This window comes from Triturus cristatus, chromosome 1_2 (assembly GCF_964204655.1).
Source record: "Triturus cristatus chromosome 1_2, aTriCri1.1, whole genome shotgun sequence".
Lineage (NCBI taxonomy): Eukaryota > Metazoa > Chordata > Amphibia > Caudata > Salamandridae > Triturus > Triturus cristatus.
Genome location: NC_140580.1, coordinates 272,622,006 through 272,641,898, shown reverse-complemented (window position 1 = coordinate 272,641,898; position 19,893 = coordinate 272,622,006). Strand labels below are relative to the sequence as shown.

The following is a 19,893-nucleotide window of genomic DNA, read 5'->3' as shown; positions in this document are numbered from 1 at the left end:
GAAAGCAAATGAATGGGCCTTTTCAATCAGGGGTCATGAATAAAAAAAATCGTCTTCAAATTTTGGGGTGGTTAGGGGGTTTCTCCACCAAGACCTGGCCATCAGTGTGGGCTCTCCCTGCCCCCTCATTTGCCCTTCATTTTTTTGGGGAGGGCACGGGGACCATCTCCTGTGCCCTTCAAGGGCTTTCCAGCAAAGTAGAGCCTTCGGTTCTGCAAACCCAATTTACAGTTCGCAGACTCAAACTGCAACATGGGAAAATAAGCTGCCACATCCATTCAGATTAATTTATTTTGAAATTTCTTGTCTGTGAACAGTCCTCCCACACAGGTTGGAGGACAGTTCGCTGATCAACAGTAGATATCTCCACATTTTTAACTCTTAAGCTCACCCAACACTTTTTTATAAAAGCTAAATATTTAAAAAAAAGAATGAACAGATGTACACCAAACAAAAGAAAGACAGGGTAGGTTTGGTGTCTTTCCACTCCACGGGCCCGATTCACAATAGTAATCGGAGGCAAAATCCTAACTTAACGACTTTCGGTAGCCACAAAAGGCATATGGGAGTAGTAAAGTAAGGATTTTGTCTTAAGTTTGTCTTAAGTTTTGGTCTTAAGATAAAATCCTAACTTAAGTTAAACTTAAGTTAGGATTTTGTCCATGCACAGGGTTGTCATCAATGATGTGATTTCAGATGTTGCAGTGATGTTATCAATGATGTCATCAAGCATGTCATGAATGGTGTGATATGGGAGTTAATTAGCAGTACATGGAGAGAGCACGAGTTATGATTACTTTAGGGCATGAGTTACAGTTAACTGAGATAACTATAAGTGGTACATTTCAGTTGTTATGTTCATTTACAATAGTATGTTTTAAGTGACGTTTTCATCTAACTATAACATCCCTTTAACCTTTGTTTTTTTTTCAGTTAATTTCTATGTTTTTTTAATGCAAACTAAGATAATATTACCATGCAAAGTAAGATATTACCATACCTAACTATAACGTCACTTTAACCTTTGTGTTTTTCAGTGAATTTCTAGAGGTTTTTTTACATCTAAAGCAATATTTTATTATATACGTAATGCCAACCCAATGATGGTTGACCACGGGGCTAGCCTGCAGCCAGACCTTTAGCCGAACCCCCAGCCAAAACCTCACTGTGGATGGCCATTTGCCACGCACAACACCCCCCCACTGGTACACAATTTCTACCCCCAATGCGCATGAGCCATGTGCAGTGGTGCGTTGGCAGCAGGATCTGGTGTCTAAACCTCGCAGTGCGCATAACTGAATAAAGGGTGTGATTTTAAATTAGGCAGATCTACTGACTTTTCAAAGGGTAAGAGCTCCAAAATAAAAGAAAAATGTGCCTATTCACTTTATGAAGGGGCCAGGATATGAACACATATGAAGCACATGTATTGTCTTTGTCATAAAATGATCAATAATTATAATGAAATGCATTTTTCATTAATTCACAAAGTGCAATGTTGAAAAAAGTGTCATAAAAAATGTAATAAAGTTTTAGTAAATAAATACCAACCACAAGGGGACATTGCAGTCTAGCTGAAGAGCATTGAGCTTCGGCTAGGAGTGCTTGAAAATATATGGAATGCTCTCCTCGGGTCTTGGATTTATTGACCCAGGAGATGTACTTTTTTTTAACTATGCTGGGAGCTGCTGGACTGCCTGCAGTCCCCCATAACATTAAATAAATGCTTGGTGGTGTCCCTGCCCTTTCTATGGACATCACTAGGCTCCCAAAAGCTGTCACAGGGCATTATGGGGAGCAAAGAGCAGTGAATAATAAATGAGAGGCTCCAGACACTCATCTATTAATCATTTATGTTTTTAATTTATTTTTGGGTATCCTGGAGCCCACCAGGGAAACCCAGATCTTCATTTTTTGTTGTGGACCGTGTGAGGGAGCCCAAGCGACCTTGCCTATTCCCTGCAAGCTGCCCGCACAGGAGCTGGTAGCACATTTTATTATTTTGCAGTGGATCCTTCGTGGTCCCTCTAGGCAACCTCAACCAGTCCTATGGGGCATGGTATCTCTATCCTGCCCCCTATATCTATTTTTTTGCTTTTCTAAGGACAAGGGACTGAGCTCCCGAGCCCTAAGAGGGCGGCTGCCACATCTTTGTTGATTGGGATACAACCAAGCAGAGCTCGTCACAAGAACCATCGGCTCCCTGGATCCTCTGCAGTGTGAACTTTGTTAGCTTAGTTTCTTGAAAACTATGGAACGGAATTACACCAAACCACTTAAGCACACTTTCTGGCAATATCTTGCTTTCTGCAAAATTTGGTATAATTCCGTTCAGCGGTTTGGGCTGTAGCTGTGTCTAATTTTCCTATGTAAAAATGAATGAAGTAAAAGTGCTTGACCAATCACCCCAAAACTATCCAGGAAGGAGAGTAGTTGGAAGAACATTTTGTTTGGAAAGTTTTGTGAAGATTCGTCAAACCGCGCCAAAGTTGTAAGCAAACCAAGAAATGCTTTTCTTGTGGAAATGTGGTTCTAACTAGAACTACCTATATATACATATATATATATACATATACATATATATATATATATATATTATATATATATATATATATATAGTCCACAAACGATTAGGAACACCCGCTGCCTCCAAACCAAAGGGCGTGTCGAAGTCTGGACCTCCCAATCACGGTCCAAAGTAATTCACCAAACTTTCCACAAAGAAAGCAATCAACGCCGTGTCTGTGCGTAGCAATTCGTTTAATGTCAGCTGAAAATGCTAGACGCGTTTCGCCTGTCCTGCAGGCTTGTTCACTAGCAGTTCATTAAAGTTTTCATGGATTTTTAACTGTGAAATGTGAACGAGTCACGTGATGAACTACGGCAATAAAGCTAGACAACAGACTGGTAGTTTTTTCATACAACATACAGGTTTTTCTGGAATGAATTTGAATATGTGCCTAGTTGTAAACTAAGTACATAACAATTTTTCAAATAAGAACGGTTACATATTAATTGTGTTCTAGTCTTGTTCTGACTGAAAAATTACATTGTACAGGATGCCGTGTTTAGGCGAAGAGCGCTCAACCACAATTGTGACCATGGTGGTCTGTATTACAGCCTAAGTTTAATTCACACAGCTGAAAACCATTGCAGAGCCAACAGTAAGCATAACGTACAATTTAAATAGGGACTGAATTAATTTTGACTCAGTGGTGGCAATTAGCTAATGCAATAGTTAAAACCTTGTACAGTTGAGCGATCACCACAAATCAAGTCCCTAGTATATGGTACCAGGGGTACCCAGGGGTGTAGGTGTTAAAGGGGTCCTCAGGGCTGTAGCACAGTTTTGTGCAACCCTGAGTGACCCGAGCAAACTACTGACAGCAGGCCTACCATTGCAGACTGCAGGAGCAGTGCAAAGGGCTCGAACTCAACTGTGCCCTCACCAGATGTGGCACAGTTAAATGTACTGCCTTTATATAAAGAAGGGCAACTAGGAGCGATATAGGTCCAGCATACACTTTCTTTATCGCAATCAAAATATAAACAAGGCATGCAGCTTCCTAAGATAGTAAAGAAAGACTAAGTTGGATGGTGTCAAGATAAGGAATATTCTCCAATAGTAGCATGGGCCCTCACACACGTCGATGGATGTCATGCTTCATCAGTGGGTTAGCTCCCCCGGACCCAGTGAAGTTCCAGTAGCTTTTCCCTGAGCTTTCCTCTGCCAAGACTTGTTGGGAACCAATCCGGTAACCAACCCCCACACTTGACCCTGCATCTACAGGGAGAACCGTGCAACCATCATCCAACATCAGCCACTGTCTATCTGTTGCGTTTTTGCATTCTGTTTCTTGCAGCACTGGGTAAGCAGTAAAATCAGCACCATCGCAGCTCCAGTTCAGCACCAAGGACAGCCAGGACAACTCTGCACCCAGGCTCCACGAGCTAGGCAAAATTGCTCAGACTGTCCTGGTCCTGGGGCCCGCATGACCTTAAGCCTTTAAGGGTTCCATGTAACTCCACCTGATAGTGACTGGTTGTCACTGGTGTTTTTGCTATTGACCACGTTATCTTTTCCATGTATTTTATCGCACAGATTTAATATTGCTTCAAAATTTCATACTTCCGGTTATATGTATGCTATTCCATTTATTTTGGTGTCTAAATTAAGATAAAAATACACTCTATTTTTAAAAATTGGTGTCACATTTCTCTCAAGTTGTGTCAATTACTTATCATCCATGTTGGCACTCTGAAATGCTTAACACATGTTCCTCTAGTAAAGCCTGACTGTTCTTTGCCACTCTATCTGACTAAGCTAAGGGTTTATTAGTGTGAATTCAAGGACCATCTTTGAGGTACTGTGATAATATTAACTGGTAAGGCTACTCAGTCATACTGCATAATATTCCACTTTCCTACAGTCACCATTTTTAAAAAGAGTAATAGGGCTTCCCCCAGCTGTTATAGGCCCATATCCCTTTAGGATTCCACAGTGAAGTTTATTGGAAGAGTTGTTCTAGATTGAATTCTGTCATGGGTTTCGGACAACCATATTATTTCAGATGCCCTCCTGCTACCACCACTAAGTCCCACACAGAGGAATTGCGGAGAGGTATTTGGAGGCCACGCCTTCTTTCTCTACCACTCTGCCTCCTGGCGCACACTACTGGTTGGGGGAAGAAGTCGCCTTGTATGCTGAAGGTCTTTGGGGGCCAATAAGCCCTCCTGTTACCTCCAGTAAGTCCCACACAGCCTGATTGATGAGAGGCCTTCAGAGGTCACGTCCCCTTTCTCCACCACTCTGCAAACGCACCTCATGGAGCAATGTTGGTTGGGGATGAAGTCCCCCTTGGCTACAGAGGGTCCTTGGGGGTCAACAAGCCCTCCTGTATCTCCAGGATGCCCCACACAGCCTGACTGATGAGAGGACTTTGGAGGCCACACACCCTTTCTCCGCCACTCTGCAAATGGGCATCCTGGTGCACGCTGGTTGGGGGATAAAGTCCAAACTTTGTGGCAAGGTTTTTAAATTATGCGTCAAAAAGGGCAAATTATGCTGCATGTTTACTAGTAGTATCACCCTTTTGAAGGAGAAATATGTTTTGTAAAATCCGCAAATTATGTGCCAAATGTGTTAAATCCATAAATATGTGGTAAACACTACAGCCGCAGAATAACTCCAATCCAGTAGCCATTTCTTTACAGAATAGCTTAAAACCACCACTCACTCTTTTATCAACAATTTATTTAGGAAAGGTAAGGAAAACCTAAACATTCTAATTCCATTCTGGGCCCATTGTTACCTGTACTTGGGAGAAGACAGCTTCTTCTAGCTAATGCCCCCAAATAAAAATGCCTCATGCCTTAGTGAGGTCTCCAGAAACCTTTGATGCAATATTAGAAACTTTTACCGGTGACATCTCATGTATCCTCTCTCTCACTCTCGCTATCTATATTACACAGTGGCGCTCACCGCTGTCTGGTTATAGTTAGATCAGACTTTCTATAGGAAGATAAAAAACTTTTCGCTAAAAAGTGGAAAGCTTTGTTTTCAGTGAATTTATTATATATATATATATATATATATATTCTTTCAACATATACTTCCCAAGGAAATAATTGGCACGCACTCCCAATCTCTGGAATCAATATCCTCAATATTCTTTATTCAGCTTACAGCATTACAATCCTTCGAGAGACAAACCAACGCGTTTCGCTATCCGCCGATAGCTTGGTCACGGTCAATATGCCTAATTCAAATCCGCCAATAAAAACAGTGTGATGCTCAATCACATGACCCATGATGTCAATCATCCAGCTTAACCTGTTCGCAAAGACCTCTGGTCTTGGTAGTTTTAGGTATTCCTGCTACCCTTTTGACTGTGATTTGGTGTTGCATTTATGTTGATTATTCATAAACATAAACCCAATTGCTGATACACATAATGTCTATATGGACATATTTAACGATAGGAGAGTCTTCCCAAATTTTACGACAGCTGAAAACAGCGAGTTACCACATCGAGAGTCACTCTCTCTAGGGACATATGTACCATTTCAATTATATCAAGATGTACATTGATTTTAAAAGCGGAAATTTTTAACCTGTTAGGTTTGAGAAATAATATTGCAACTGGAGCTTATACATTTTGATTTTCTCGTCTTAATAATTATATGCCCGCCAGTGGGCTATCATTACTCCTGTAAACAATGAACTATCTGCGCCAACATTGCATAACCTTGCATTTAGTCATGGTAACTAAAACAGAGTAATATTGCATCTCAAGCTTATACATTTTGATTTTCTTGTTTTATTACTTATATGCCCGCCAGTGGGCTGTCATTACTCCTGTAAACAATCAACATTGCATAGCCTTTCATTTAGTCATGGTAACTAAAACCCAGAGGAATTACATCACTAGGTGATCTTATGTATTCCATTATGATTGACCACATGGTTTAGGCCTCATCATGGTTGTTCCCCAGAAAACCAAAAGCATCACCAAAAAAAAACACACACAAGTTTGTCAATATCATAAATGAATGTATAACTCTTCACTTTGATTTAACCCCCAAGGGGTATGGGTCCTGAAATTCAGAATCTGACGTGATTCTCGACGTCTCAAATTTTTTTCGCGATCTCCACCTCTGTCATGCATGGGGATCGTCTCCAGGGCATAAAAACAGAGTAACTTCCAGTCACTCCCATGATGGCTTTCCATATGCTTGGCAACAGCATTACTCCTGTCTTTATTCACCGTGGCTCTTACATGTTCTAAAATTCGTTTTTTTAACTCGCACTTAGTACTGCCAATGTACTTAAGAGGGCACGGGCATTCGATGACATATACCACGAACTGGCTTTTGCAGGTGATGAGATCTCTGATTTGCCACGTCTTGTTGCCCTTTTGTAGTGAAACCTCTGTTACATTCTTGGCTATTTGGCAGACTTTGCACGAGTGACACTTTTTAAAGCCTTTGGTTGTTAGCCATTGTGTTCCTTTCTTTTTCTTACTGTCCTGATAATGACTGTGCACCAATTTGTCGCGTAGATTTTTGGCACGACGAAAGGTGATGTTTGGATGTTTACCTACGAGTTCACCTACAACTGGATCCAATTGTAGCAACTTCCAATTTTTACGTAGGATGTCACTTATTTGTTTCACTTCTTTTGAATGATCCAAAATGAGTCTTATTGGTTTTAATTGATTTATCTCTGTTTTGTCACCTTGGTTTTTGGAGTTAATGATGGTCAGTCTCTTTTTTGCATTGGCACGTTTCCAGCATCTTTTAATTATTCCTTTCTTATATCCTCGGTGTTTGAATCTTATTGCTGAGTCTTTACTATGTTGTTTCCACTCATGTTGTTCCGAGCAGATGCGGCGTAGCCTTAAAAATTCTCCATATGGGATATTGTCCTTTACTGATGGTTGGTGGAAGCTGTCTGCATGAAGGGTTGAGTTGGTAGATGTTTCTTTTCTATGTAGTGTGGTTTCGACTTTGTTGTTCACAACATATATTTCTGTATCTAGAAAGACCACTCTGCTGTTGCTGATGTTATATGTGAATTTGATGTTTGCATCTGTGGAGTTTAAGATTTCAAAATATTCTTCAAATTCAAGTGCTGTTCCATCCCACACTATAAGTAAGTCGTCAATATACCTCAACCACTTCATAACTTTCTCCACATGTTTGTCGTTGTTTGGATGCCATGCCATCTGTTGCTCCCACCACCCCATGGTGAGACATGCATATCCCGGGCTAAAAGAGAACCCCATCGCACATCCCTTAATTTGGAGGTAGATCTCATCTCCGAAGAGAAAAACATTTTGATTTAAACACATCTGGATCATATCGATCAACATCTGATTGTGATGTTTCAATTTGATATCTCTTTCTTTTAAGAAGTGTGCACATGCAGTTAGGCCAATGTCGTTATCAATGTTCGTATAGAGTGAGGTCACATCCATCGTAATTAGCATATACGAAGCTTGCCAGGGTAGTTCCTGCAGGTGTTTCAAGAGATCCGTTGTGTCCTGGATGTAAGAGTTGAGATTGAGTACAAAGGGCATCAAAAAGTGGTCGATGTAACTAGCTACGGGTTCCAATAGTGATCCTTTGGCTGAAACTATCGGTCGACCCGGTGGCTTCTGAGGATTCTTATGCACCTTAGGTAGGAAATATATTGTCGCAGTGGTTGGATGTTCCGTGCTTAGAAATCTTTTTTCGTCCTCATCAATTAGATTCTGTTCTTGCCATTGGACGATTCTTTTGTCCAGATTCTCTTTGAAGATTTTCGTGGGATTTCTATCTAATTTGGTGTAATATTCCCTATTGTTCAACTGGTGGTGTGCTTCCATTACGTAATCTTCAGTGTTTTGTACGACAATATTTCCACCCTTATCAGCCATTTTTATGATGATTGTTTTATCCTCCATCAACGTTTTTAGGGCAATTCGTTCTTCTTTCTTCAAGTTATCCTTATACTTGGCTCCTTTGATGTTATAGATTTCCTGGACCACCGCATGACAGAGGTGGAGATCGCGAAAAAAATTTGAGACGTCGAGAATCACGTCAGATTCTGAATTTCAGGACCTATACCCCTTGGGGGTTAAATCAAAGTGAAGAGTTATACATTCATTTATGATATTGACAAACGTGTGTGTGTTTTTTTTTGGTGATGCTTTTGGTTTTCTGGGGAACAACCATGATGAGGCCTAAACCATGTGGTCAATCATAATGGAATACATAAGATCACCTAGTGATGTAATTCCTCTGGGTTTTAGTTACCATGACTAAATGAAAGGCTATGCAATGTTGATTGTTTACAGGAGTAATGACAGCCCACTGGCGGGCATATAAGTAATAAAACAAGAAAATCAAAATGTATAAGCTTGAGATGCAATATTACTCTGTTTTAGTTACCATGACTAAATGCAAGGTTATGCAATGTTGGCGCAGATAGTTCATTGTTTACAGGAGTAATGATAGCCCACTGGCGGGCATATAATTTTTAAGACGAGAAAATCAAAATGTATAAGCTCCAGTTGCAATATTATTTCTCAAACCTAACAGGTTAAAAATTTCCGCTTTTAAAATCAATGTACATCTTGATATAATTGAAATGGTACATATGTCCCTAGAGAGAGTGACTCTCGATGTGGTAACTCGCTGTTTTCAGCTGTCGTAAAATTTGGGAAGACTCTCCTATCGTTAAATATGTCCATATAGACATTATGTGTATCAGCAATTGGGTTTATGTTTATGAATAATCAACATAAATGCAACACCAAATCACAGTCAAAAGGGTAGCAGGAATACCTAAAACTACCAAGACCAGAGGTCTTTGCGAACAGGTTAAGCTGGATGATTGACATCATGGGTCATGTGATTGAGCATCACACTGTTTTTATTGGCGGATTTGAATTAGGCATATTGACCGTGACCAAGCTATCGGCGGATAGCGAAACGCGTTGGTTTGTCTCTCGAAGGATTGTAATGCTGTAAGCTGAATAAAGAATATTGAGGATATTGATTCCAGAGATTGGGAGTGCGTGCCAATTATTTCCTTGGGAAGTATATGTTGAATTTGTATCGGCGTGGCTCTGCCGAGGTTCCGCACCGGAAAACAGACGCGCCAAGGGTCGACAACACGGAGCCAATCTGGGGTTATATATATATATATATATATATATATCCACGCTACACTCGCACCAGTGTCTCGGTTTTTTAAGCGCTGTGAGTCACAATAAATCTTGACTCGACCCCGTGAGTGCTGTGACTTGAAGCGTCGATATATATATATATATATATATATATATATATATATATATATATATATATATATATATGACCGGTGCGGACCACAGTTTCGTTGTTTGCCCAGAAATTAAACCACAAGCGGTTTCAAAGTGCCAATTTTCCTTCTTTAATTCCTCAAATCAAATCAGACAAGTGTCCGCCTCAAATGCGTTTCGATCACCTCCGCGATCTTGATCACATATATATATACAAATAACTCCAACTGCCTCTCGGATTCTCGCAAGGAGCATGGACCACAAGTAAGGTGCAGATTTTCTTTATTCAAAAAATTCCATCGTTAGCGTTAGCAGCATTACGCGTTTCGACACTGAAAGTGCCTTGATCACATGATGCTCATATACCGGTTACAGCCTGTTTTATACACCACCATTTTTTTCTCTTCTTTTTTCTTTCACATTTGAGTAGTTTTTTTTCTTTTCACTCTTTTTTGCTTTTTTAGTGTTGTTAGCCCTTAAAGTGACAGGTGCTTTATGCATTGCACAATTCAGCATAGACATAGATAAAATAATTTGGCTGTTGTTACAAATGTGTAAAATATCTTTTGTCATGATGGCGTTTAAATAATATCGGTATAAATACCTAAAACTTACATACATGGCAGTTGACATTATATGTTAAAAGCACTCCTTGTTGCATCCAGATTTAAATACCTTGCAATCAAAAACCACATACATAATTTCTTGTATACATCAGTGGTTCAAAAATTACAGTTCTTGGATATAAACCCCCCAATCATATAAATGTATATTTATTTTCCTCCAGATGTTATTTATTCTAAAACCTATGCTAAAATATTAAATACCCGTGTAAAAAAATACCCTACTAAAATCCTATAAAGTTGCCTAAAAAAAGTGTATAAAAGTATATAGAAAAGTGTATAAAGAAAGGGTGTACGAAAAATACATTTAGTATTAGACTAAAAAAGGGGAGGACTGATTGCGGAGCAAGTTTATGTTGTTAGCTGACAGTACGAAATTACCCAATATATGACCCTGAATTTAGAATTAATGTTAATATTGATATTTCTGGGTATTAGAATTGGGTAAAATAGCTAACACCTTGATTGTTAAAGGCACGTATAAAGTTCCTCAGTGACATTCAAGCCTCCAGGTTGTTTACTGTCGAGATCTAAAATGTATCTGGTTTCCAACCTTCTGAGTGCTTTTTCACTATCCCCTCCTCTTTTATATGGGGGATGGCATTGATTAAGAAGTATTTCAGTTATTTTGGGTCTGCGTTATGTTTCTCCGCAAAATGTCTCGCCACAGGGTACGTTGTATCTTTGTTTTTGATGGCCCTGATATGTTGAAGTATACGTTTGTGTCCCTGTAAAATTGTGCTTACCACATATTTAAGGGAACAGGGACATTCCAACATGTTTACCACAAAATCAGATTTGCAGGTTAAGGCTTTCTCTATAGTTCTTTCCTCTGTGCAGAAGGGGGTACTGTAGGACGATTTATTAACTCTGTGTTGACATGCTTTGCATGTTTTACAACGGATAAATCCTTTCCTTTGTGATAGCCAGGTGTTTTTAGGTTGAATATAGGGATCATTTTTGACCGGGACGGCCCTCATCGAGGTAGATCTAGTGTAAGTTATGGATGCCTGTTTAGGTAAAGTATGGCCAATGACAGGATCGTCTAAAATTAGAGGCCAATTTTTTCTGATGATCTTTTTTAGTTGTCTGTCCTGTTTACTGTATTTAAGGATAAATCTGAAAATGGGAGGTTTCGAAGCTTGTTCTTCTCTTTCGTTGACCCCTCCTATCAGATCTTCCCTGTTCTGCTCCATAATTTTATTGATAGCCTGGTCAATGACTTTGTGGGAATATCCCCTGGCTCTGAATCTGCTAGCGCAGGCCTGTTGTGCTTTCAATAGTTCATCCTCTTGGCTGCAAATCCTTCTTAAACGCAGCATTTCCCCAAAAGGGATGCTTTGAATAAGAGGTTGCGGGTGAAAACTGCTGGCGTGCAGAATTGAGTTGCCTGCCGTGGGTTTTCTGTGCAACTTAGTTTTCAATTTGTCAGCCTGAATGTAAATTTTTACATCTAAAAAATTAATGAAGGTAGAACTAATATTGGATGTAAAATGCAGATTAAGATCATTTGTGTTCAACTCTGTAATAAAATGTTCAGCTTCCTGCTCATTGCCTTGCCAAATCAGAAACAAATCATCAATGTAGCGTAGCCAACATTTGATGTTAGTTTGAACAACTGTAGTATGCTGTTTCAAGAGTACCAGCTCCTCCCACCAGCCCATGTGCAATCAAGCATAGCTGGGGGAGAAGCTGGCTCCCATAGCTACTCCGCGTTGTTGTTTGTACAGCGTGTTTTGAAACAAAAAAATATTATTGTGCAAACAAAACTCAACCATATTAAGCAACATTTTGTTATGTTCAAACAGCTCCGGTGTTCTTTTTCCCAACTAATATTGGAGAGCTCTGATACCATCATGATGATTAATCGATGTATATAGAGATGGTGCATCCAAAGTTATTAGCAAAAAATCTTGTTGCCAGTTTATGTATTTTATTTTATGGAGAAAGTCGCTTGTGTCTCTGATATAAGAGGGCAAACTTTGTACTAGATCCTGGAGAAAGTAGTCTACATATTGGGAAGTCTTTTCAAGAAGACTATTTCGGGCCGAGATTATAGGCCTTCCCGGTGGTTTTTGTGCATTTTTGTGGATTTTTGGTATGAAATAAAGAATGGGAGTCACTGGTTTATCATTCTTAAGAAATTTGAATTCATCTGTTGTAATTAATCCACTATTTCTCCAGGTTGCCAGTTTCATGCTGTATGTCCCATATGTGGCTTTTAATTAGATTTGATCACTTCTGCGATAGCAAGCCACATCTGACAGTTGGGTCATGGCTTCTTGTGTGTAGTCTTGCTTGCCCCATAACACTAAATTTCTTCCTTTGTCCGCATTTCGGATGATAACATCAGGATTGTTTTTTAATTTTTTAATCAATTGATTGTATTGTAATTCTGTTCGAATAATTTTGTGTCTTTTGGTTCTTTGTACTGTGTGGTTGAGTTTTTTTATTCCTTTTATCAGCTGGCCTTGAAAAATGTCTAACAAATCCCTTATTGTAATGGGATTAAATTCAGATGCTGGTTTAAAGGAAGTGGTGGGTATGGTCATTGTGACATCCAGTTCTGTGGTGGATTCCGGAGTACGGTTGTCTTTGGCTAATTCCCATAGATCATCTAATAGGGCTTGTTCCGAATCTAAAGGATTGAAAAGAGGACTTATGGGATTTATAGGTTTTGCAATTTCTTTGTCCTTTCTTTTATTCTGTAGATGATATTTCCTTAGTTTCAGCTTTCTTATGTTTTTGAAGACGTCTAGCCTGGTACTGGGATAGTCAAATGAGCTGATTGGGCAATATTATAGCCCCAAAGATAACAGTTGGTCCTCTGCTTTATTTAGATCAATGTCAGTTAAATTAACCACTGTTTGACTACTCTGGTTAGATTTTGTCATTATCGTGTCCAATTGCGTCTGGGTGGGCGTAGTCGTGGTTTTCTTGTGTCGTCTTGATTTGGCTTTTCGTCTAACCGGCGTTTGGTAGATCTGGTTTTTGTTGTTTGTTCTGTTGAGTCCTTGGTCGATATATATATATTACCTACTGGCAGTCGCCAGTAGGTAGTTAAAGTTAGGACCTAGTTACTATAGGAAAATGGCAACATTCTATTCGCAATAACTTTGGCGCCGATTGATGAATCTTCGTGAAATTTTCAAAACTAATTCTTTGTTGAGATCAGCTCCTATGTTTGGGGGTGATTCGTGAAGGGGGGGCCGAGAAAAAAGGGGGGTCCCAAAACATGTTTTTTCAATGTTAATTTCAATAGGAAACTTTAGACAAGGCTACAGGTCGAACAGGTGAATGGAATTACCCCAAATTTGGAAGGGAGAAGGGTCTTGATCTAGAAAGCACGCTTTTGTTTATTTGGTGTAAATCCGTTCAGTAGTTTTTGAGAAATATCGAAATTTACAGATATCGATATTTGGGCATTCTGCCATCTGATTGGCTGAGGCGTTACGAGCACGAGCTTGCTGGTGATTGGCTGCGAGCGGTGCAAGCGGTTGCAACTAGGAAGTGTTGGCTGCCATTTTGTGATTTCGTTGAAGCGAGTAAGGGGAAAAAAGGGAGAAAAAAGTAGGAAAGAGGAGGGTAGGAGCGCTGTGAGGTTTGTAGGGTGTGCTATAGAGGGAGTGTGAAGCGAATTATTTATCCCTACTGGTGTGAAAATGCTGTTTTGCCCACTGTGAGATGGTGCTAAGGTGAGGTGCCGGTACACTCTGGGATGAAACCGTGTGTCTAAACTGTGAGCTGAGTGCTGTAAAGTGATGTGCTCGGGGCGCTGTAGCATAGTGGGCGCTGTAGCATATCTGAGCAGGTGGTGTTAGTATGCGCTGAGAGTATAGCGGGAGTGGGAAGCAAAGTACTTAGTGGTATCGGTACGAGGACTCGGGGATGAAACTGTAAGTGTAAGTCGCGAGTTTATTGCTGTGAAGTGATGTGCTGTGGGCGCTGTAGGATACTGGCCGCTGTAGCATACCTGTGTAAGTAGTGTTAGTGTGCGTTTATCCTATACAGGGAGTGTGAAACAAACTACTCATCCCTATTGGTCTGAAGAGTCGAATGTAGTGTTTTAGGAAGCAGGAATAAAGGAATAATCGTGAAGAATATAATGCAGAAGGTTGCAATGCCAGAGAAGGAAAATGGTAAAATGAGTTGTGTCTAAGAAAGTAGTTGTGTGTAATAAAGGGATGGAGTTTGAAAATTATATAGAAAGTGTCTTTATTTAAGTGCCATAATTGGACCCACTGGTGCAAGAGCTAGGGTATCCAGCAGATGCAAAGTTGAACCACTTCTGCTGTATTTAAACGTAAGCACCGGCATCGGTGAATTGTATATTACATGTTACAGTTGCATGTGAAATAAACAATAGCTATTACATTTGAATGACTCTACATTCTATAAAGAAAATAAAGGTAGGATACGATTACCACATGTATCGTTTAAGAAAAGAAAGTAATAAAAAAGAAATTGCAAAATGTAGTCATCAAACTTTTTATGTACCTTGACAGTGCTTTTTTGTAATAGAAAATTAACAACAGTAGAATAGTTAGCAATCTGTTGTACAGTAGATTCAATGTGGTGCGTGTCAGAATTGGTACTAGTTCTACCCACATTGGAACTTTGAGGATGAATACAAACATTTCGCTTCTGAGAAGCACATTCGGTACCTTTGTAGTCAAACCATACATTATTGTCTTCAGCTGTTTCAAAAAAACATTCTTGTGTAGAGAGCTAAGGCATCGAGCTTAGACAAACTCCAATTGCTTCTGCTGTAGTCAAATCGAAGCTCCTGCATCAGTGAATTGCACATTATATGTTACAGTTCTATGTGACCTACAGAATAGCTATTAGACATGAATAAATACATTGTATAATGAAAATAAAGGTAGTTTACGATTACCACACTGTGCCAACCAGTTCCTAAACAAAGTCGTCTTTTTACATTTTTATCATGAGGTTCTAAGCAGAGGCTGACTTTGTAAAATTGTGTGAAAGGGCTTTGTAAATAACAGTCAGGCAGAGAGGTGTGTGCACAAAGAATAGACGTGGTTTCTAAATGGGTGTCGGGTTTAGGTTAATTTTGGAAGTAAATAGCGTATTTGCATAGGCCATACGTCACCGATTCCTGGTTAGACTGGAGACGTAAGAGGGAATAATGAGGATAGAGTTCAAATGTCTGAGTATACTTAGAAAGTTATTATATCAAAGTAGTAGGATTGAAGTGTATTATAAAAAATTTAAAGGAAAAAGTAAAAAAAGATAGAAAAAAATCCATTCAAGAATAATGTGAGTTTCTTACAAGTCTTGGAGATTCCAGTCCAGAAGTTCTTCAGCTGCTTGAGATGCGTAATGTTCCAAGAGGCTATTGTTTCCATTGTGTGAGAAAAGCGAAGGGATCCAATTCATATCCTCGAAGGGACAGTAATGTTCCTCGAATGTTGGAGTGGTAATTTGAATGGGCAGGCAATCTGTGCTGCGCAGAAATCCCATTGCGCTGCGATTCCTTTTTGCATTGCATTCGCCATTGCTCCGCTGCCAGAACAATCACGTTCATGGTTTTCAAGATACTCCATTACCTGCTGGATATCTGGAGCGATTGTTGAGATGTTGGCAAGGCATACCTCCATTCGCCAGTTGAATGGGCAAGTTTTGCAATCAAACGATGGTTGTACGCATATTGCATAAGTGTAGATAAATGTTAAGTTGTAGCTAGCTCCGATGATAGATAGAGGCAGGCAGCCGAAAAGTTTTTCAGTTTTTTTACAGTATTGATGTAGCTTGGCGTAGAGGCGTTTTCTGTCGGACATAGTTGTTACCATAGAGAGCCTAGCCATTTCTAGAAGTAGAATTAGTAGTAGTATGGCAGCAAAGAGGGTGAGAATTATGGGCACTGTTCCTGTTATTCCAGAGATGATCAAAAGAATGTCTGAATGTACTCTGGTATTAAAAGAAGAACAGTTTGAAAGCGTGTTAGAAGGCTGTAGGAGACCGTGTTAAAAAAGTGTGCCAGACCTTGAGTGTGACATGTGTTGAAAATTGTGTAACAATTCACAAAGTGTAATTGGCGGTTCGTAATTAAAAAGAAGTGTATTTTATTTGAAGTTCGTGGTATCTGCAGTCGATAAATTTCTTTTGCAGAACTGAGGGAGACTTCTGTTCTGAACAAAGGTGCTTTTAGTTTGGTTTGTTTCTTGAAATGTGTTTTCAAACTAGGAATTGAAGGCCAAGTTGAAGTTTGGGAGTTCGTTTGTGTGGGTGGGAATATATATTGCCACAGGAAGTTACTGTGTTTGAAACAGTAAGGACATGCGGTATGCCAGCTCATATTCCGTAGGAGTGTATGTTATTGAGAAGCAGATAACTGTCGTTAGAAAGCTGTGTGAATGTTGGTGTGATTGTGGGAGTTGGCATCCTTTTAAGAAAGGACGCAAGATTGGTGGCTGTAAGCTTAGAAGCGCCGTGTAGTTAGACCTTCTTGGATAGTAATGAATGACTGCCATTGTGGTCGCACAATTCACCTGTGAGAAAAACTTTTGTATGCTCTTTATTTAAGACAGCGATATGTAAATGGAATAAGCCACTGCTCGTGAATAAACGCGCTACCTTATATAATGACATTCAACATGACAAACAACATGTGCACGTAGCAGACTCAATGACACTACATACTGTGGGAACCGTGGCTAGCCATGTATACAAACTAAACATGGCATGGCACTTCTGCCTCACTATGCTGAATGCGGGGAGAGATGAGTGCAAAGTATGTGCGAAGGTGGCAAGTAATTCTTGATTATAAAAGTATACAATGCAAAGTTTTGAGGGGATGTGCCAGACAGACTTGAGTATGCAGGGCACAGACATGTACATGTCAACATACACTGATGGTCTATTGAGTGACGTGGACAGTGGACGCAACCATGATAGTACAGTCAGTAAGGAAGATTACGGGACGGTAGCGCGTACGTGCCTCCCCCCCCCCCAAATGTTTAGGGAAGTGGGCTGGCTCACCGTACGCAAGGCTAGAGTAGGGGTATTAATAAAAGGCACGTTTCTTTGGGTGTGGTACTCTTCTAGATTGGCGAACGTGTCTGCCAGGTCTGCGCAGCTTACACCGCCACGAGGCTGACGCTGTGAGCGAAGGTGGGTGCGTGAATAATGCTCTCAGCCTGCTGGTACTCAGAAACCGTCATGGCCGCTGTGACGCATATATGCCCCACAGTTGACCTTTCGACACCGCTGTATGTGAAAGAGGGCCGACCACGTGCCGGCGGAAGGTCCTGGGCAGAGGTCTGCGAGCTCGGAAGGCTCCTGAGATTAACGCTGGCTACCGCGACACAGGCACACAGAGCCCAGCCTGAGGCCCATGAGCGTGGAGTGCTTTGTATAATAGTAACACAGTAGTCCGACATGTACCGACAGTGGAACGGTGTTTTGATATCATAGTGGACGATGTTAGAACTGTATCTGAGAGTGGAGATAAGGGTACTCCCGTCGACGAGCTGCAACCAACTCTGGGCCCCAACAGTGGAACGGTGTCTTGATCCCATAATGGATGATGTCCGATATTACCTGCTGCTGAGTTTTCAGAGAACTCCCTCCATTGAAGTGCATCAGACTCTGTGCTTCTGTAGCTAATTGCTGCACATGATTATTGGGCTTGTTTGACTGCAGTCGGTGGAGTACACCGTGGTACAGCAGGTCGGAACAGTGAAACAGGGTCTTGATTCTATGTATGAGGATGTCAGAAGTTAAAGTCTGTGATGATTTCAGTGTACCCCCTCCGATCAGGTGCAACCAACTCTATGTCCGAACAGTGGAACGGTGTCTTGATCCCACAATGGACGATGTTAGAACTGCATCTGCGAGTGGAGATGGAGGTACTCCCTTTGACCAGCTGCAACCAACTCTGGGTCCCAACAGTAGAACGGTGTCTTGATGCCATGATGGATGATGTTAGAACTGCATCTGACAGTGGAGATGAAGGTACTCCCTTTGACCAGGTGGAACCAACTCTAGGTTGCAACAGTGGAACTTTGTCTTGATTGCACAATGGAAGATGTCCGATATTACATTCTGCTTTATTTTTACAGAACTCCTTCCGTTGAGGTGGATTAGACTCTGTGCTTCTGTAGTTAACAGCTGCACATGATTATTAGGCATGGTTTATTGCAGTTGCTGGAGTACACAGTGGTACAGCATGTTCGAACAGTGAAACGAGGTCTTAATTCTATGATTGAGGATGTCAGAAGTTAAAGTGTGTGATGATTTTTGTGTATAGCTTTTGATGAGGCACAACCAACTCTAGGTACCAACAGTGGAATGGTGTCTTGATCACACAATGGACAATGTCCGATATTACCTGTTGCTGGTTTTTCACAGAACTCCGTCTGTTGAGGTGCATCAGATTCTGTGCTTCTGTAGTTAAGTGCTGGAGATGGTTATTAGCCTTAGTTGACTGGTATTGCTGGAATACACCGCGGTTGAGCAGGTCGAAACAGTGAAATGGGGTCTTAATTATATGATTGAGGATGTTAGAAGTTACAGTTTGTGATGATTTCTGTGTCCCCCCTCCAATGAGGTGCAAGCAACTCTAGGTCCCAACAGTGGAATGGTGTGTTGATCCCACAATGGATGATGTTAGAACTGTATCTGAGAGTGGAGATGGAGGTATTCCCTTCTACCAGCTGCAACCAACTCTACGTTCCAAAAGTAGAACGGTGTGTTGACTCCACAATGGACGATATTGGAACTGCATTTGAGAGTGGAGATGAAGGTACTCTCTTCAATCAGGTTCATCCAACTTTAGGTCCCAACTGTGGAACGGTGTCTTGATCCCACAATGGATGATGTCCGATATTACCTGCTGCTTGCTTTTTTCAGAAGTTTGTGTGTTGAGGTGCATCACAGTCTGTGATTCCATAGCTAACTGCTGCACATGATTATTGGGCTTGGTTGACAGTAGTTGGTGGAGTATACTGTGGTACAGCAGGTACAAACAGTGAAATGGGGTCTTGATTCTATGATTGCAAGTTAAAGTCTGTGATGATTTTTGTGTACCCCCTCTGATCAGGTGCAACCAACTCCGTGCTTCTGAATCCAACAGTATGTGGCTGTGAGTTGTGAATGACCACTGAACTTGGTGTAGACTGCAGTTCGCAGGGTTCACAATTTAGATTGCGTGGTGATTGTTTAATTACAGAATCCAGTAGTTAAGTAATTAGAACGTCTATTGAAACATACACAATATTGTTTTAGTATACTTGCTTCAAGAAGTTTTTTTATATCAGTTATAGGTTTAGTGAAATGACCAAATTTATCTTGGAAGTCCATAGGAACAGTGAATAGTGTAGACTGTGGAGAGATGAAATCCCAATCGGAATTGTTTTGATTTATTCATTGTAGAGTTCTCTGTAATTTATGTTGTTTTATTTTGTAAAGAGGGAGTGAGAAAAGTATTGATGGTTGTG

The 19,893-nt window shown here is 40.5% G+C and overlaps 1 protein-coding gene across 7 annotated transcripts in view; it reads right to left on the bottom strand.

Moving 5' to 3' along the window:
- PIK3AP1 (phosphoinositide-3-kinase adaptor protein 1) overlaps window positions 1-19,893 on the bottom strand; it is a 1,621,635-nt gene that overhangs the window by 611,886 nt on the left and 989,856 nt on the right. The gene's annotated exons all lie outside the window — the stretch shown is intronic.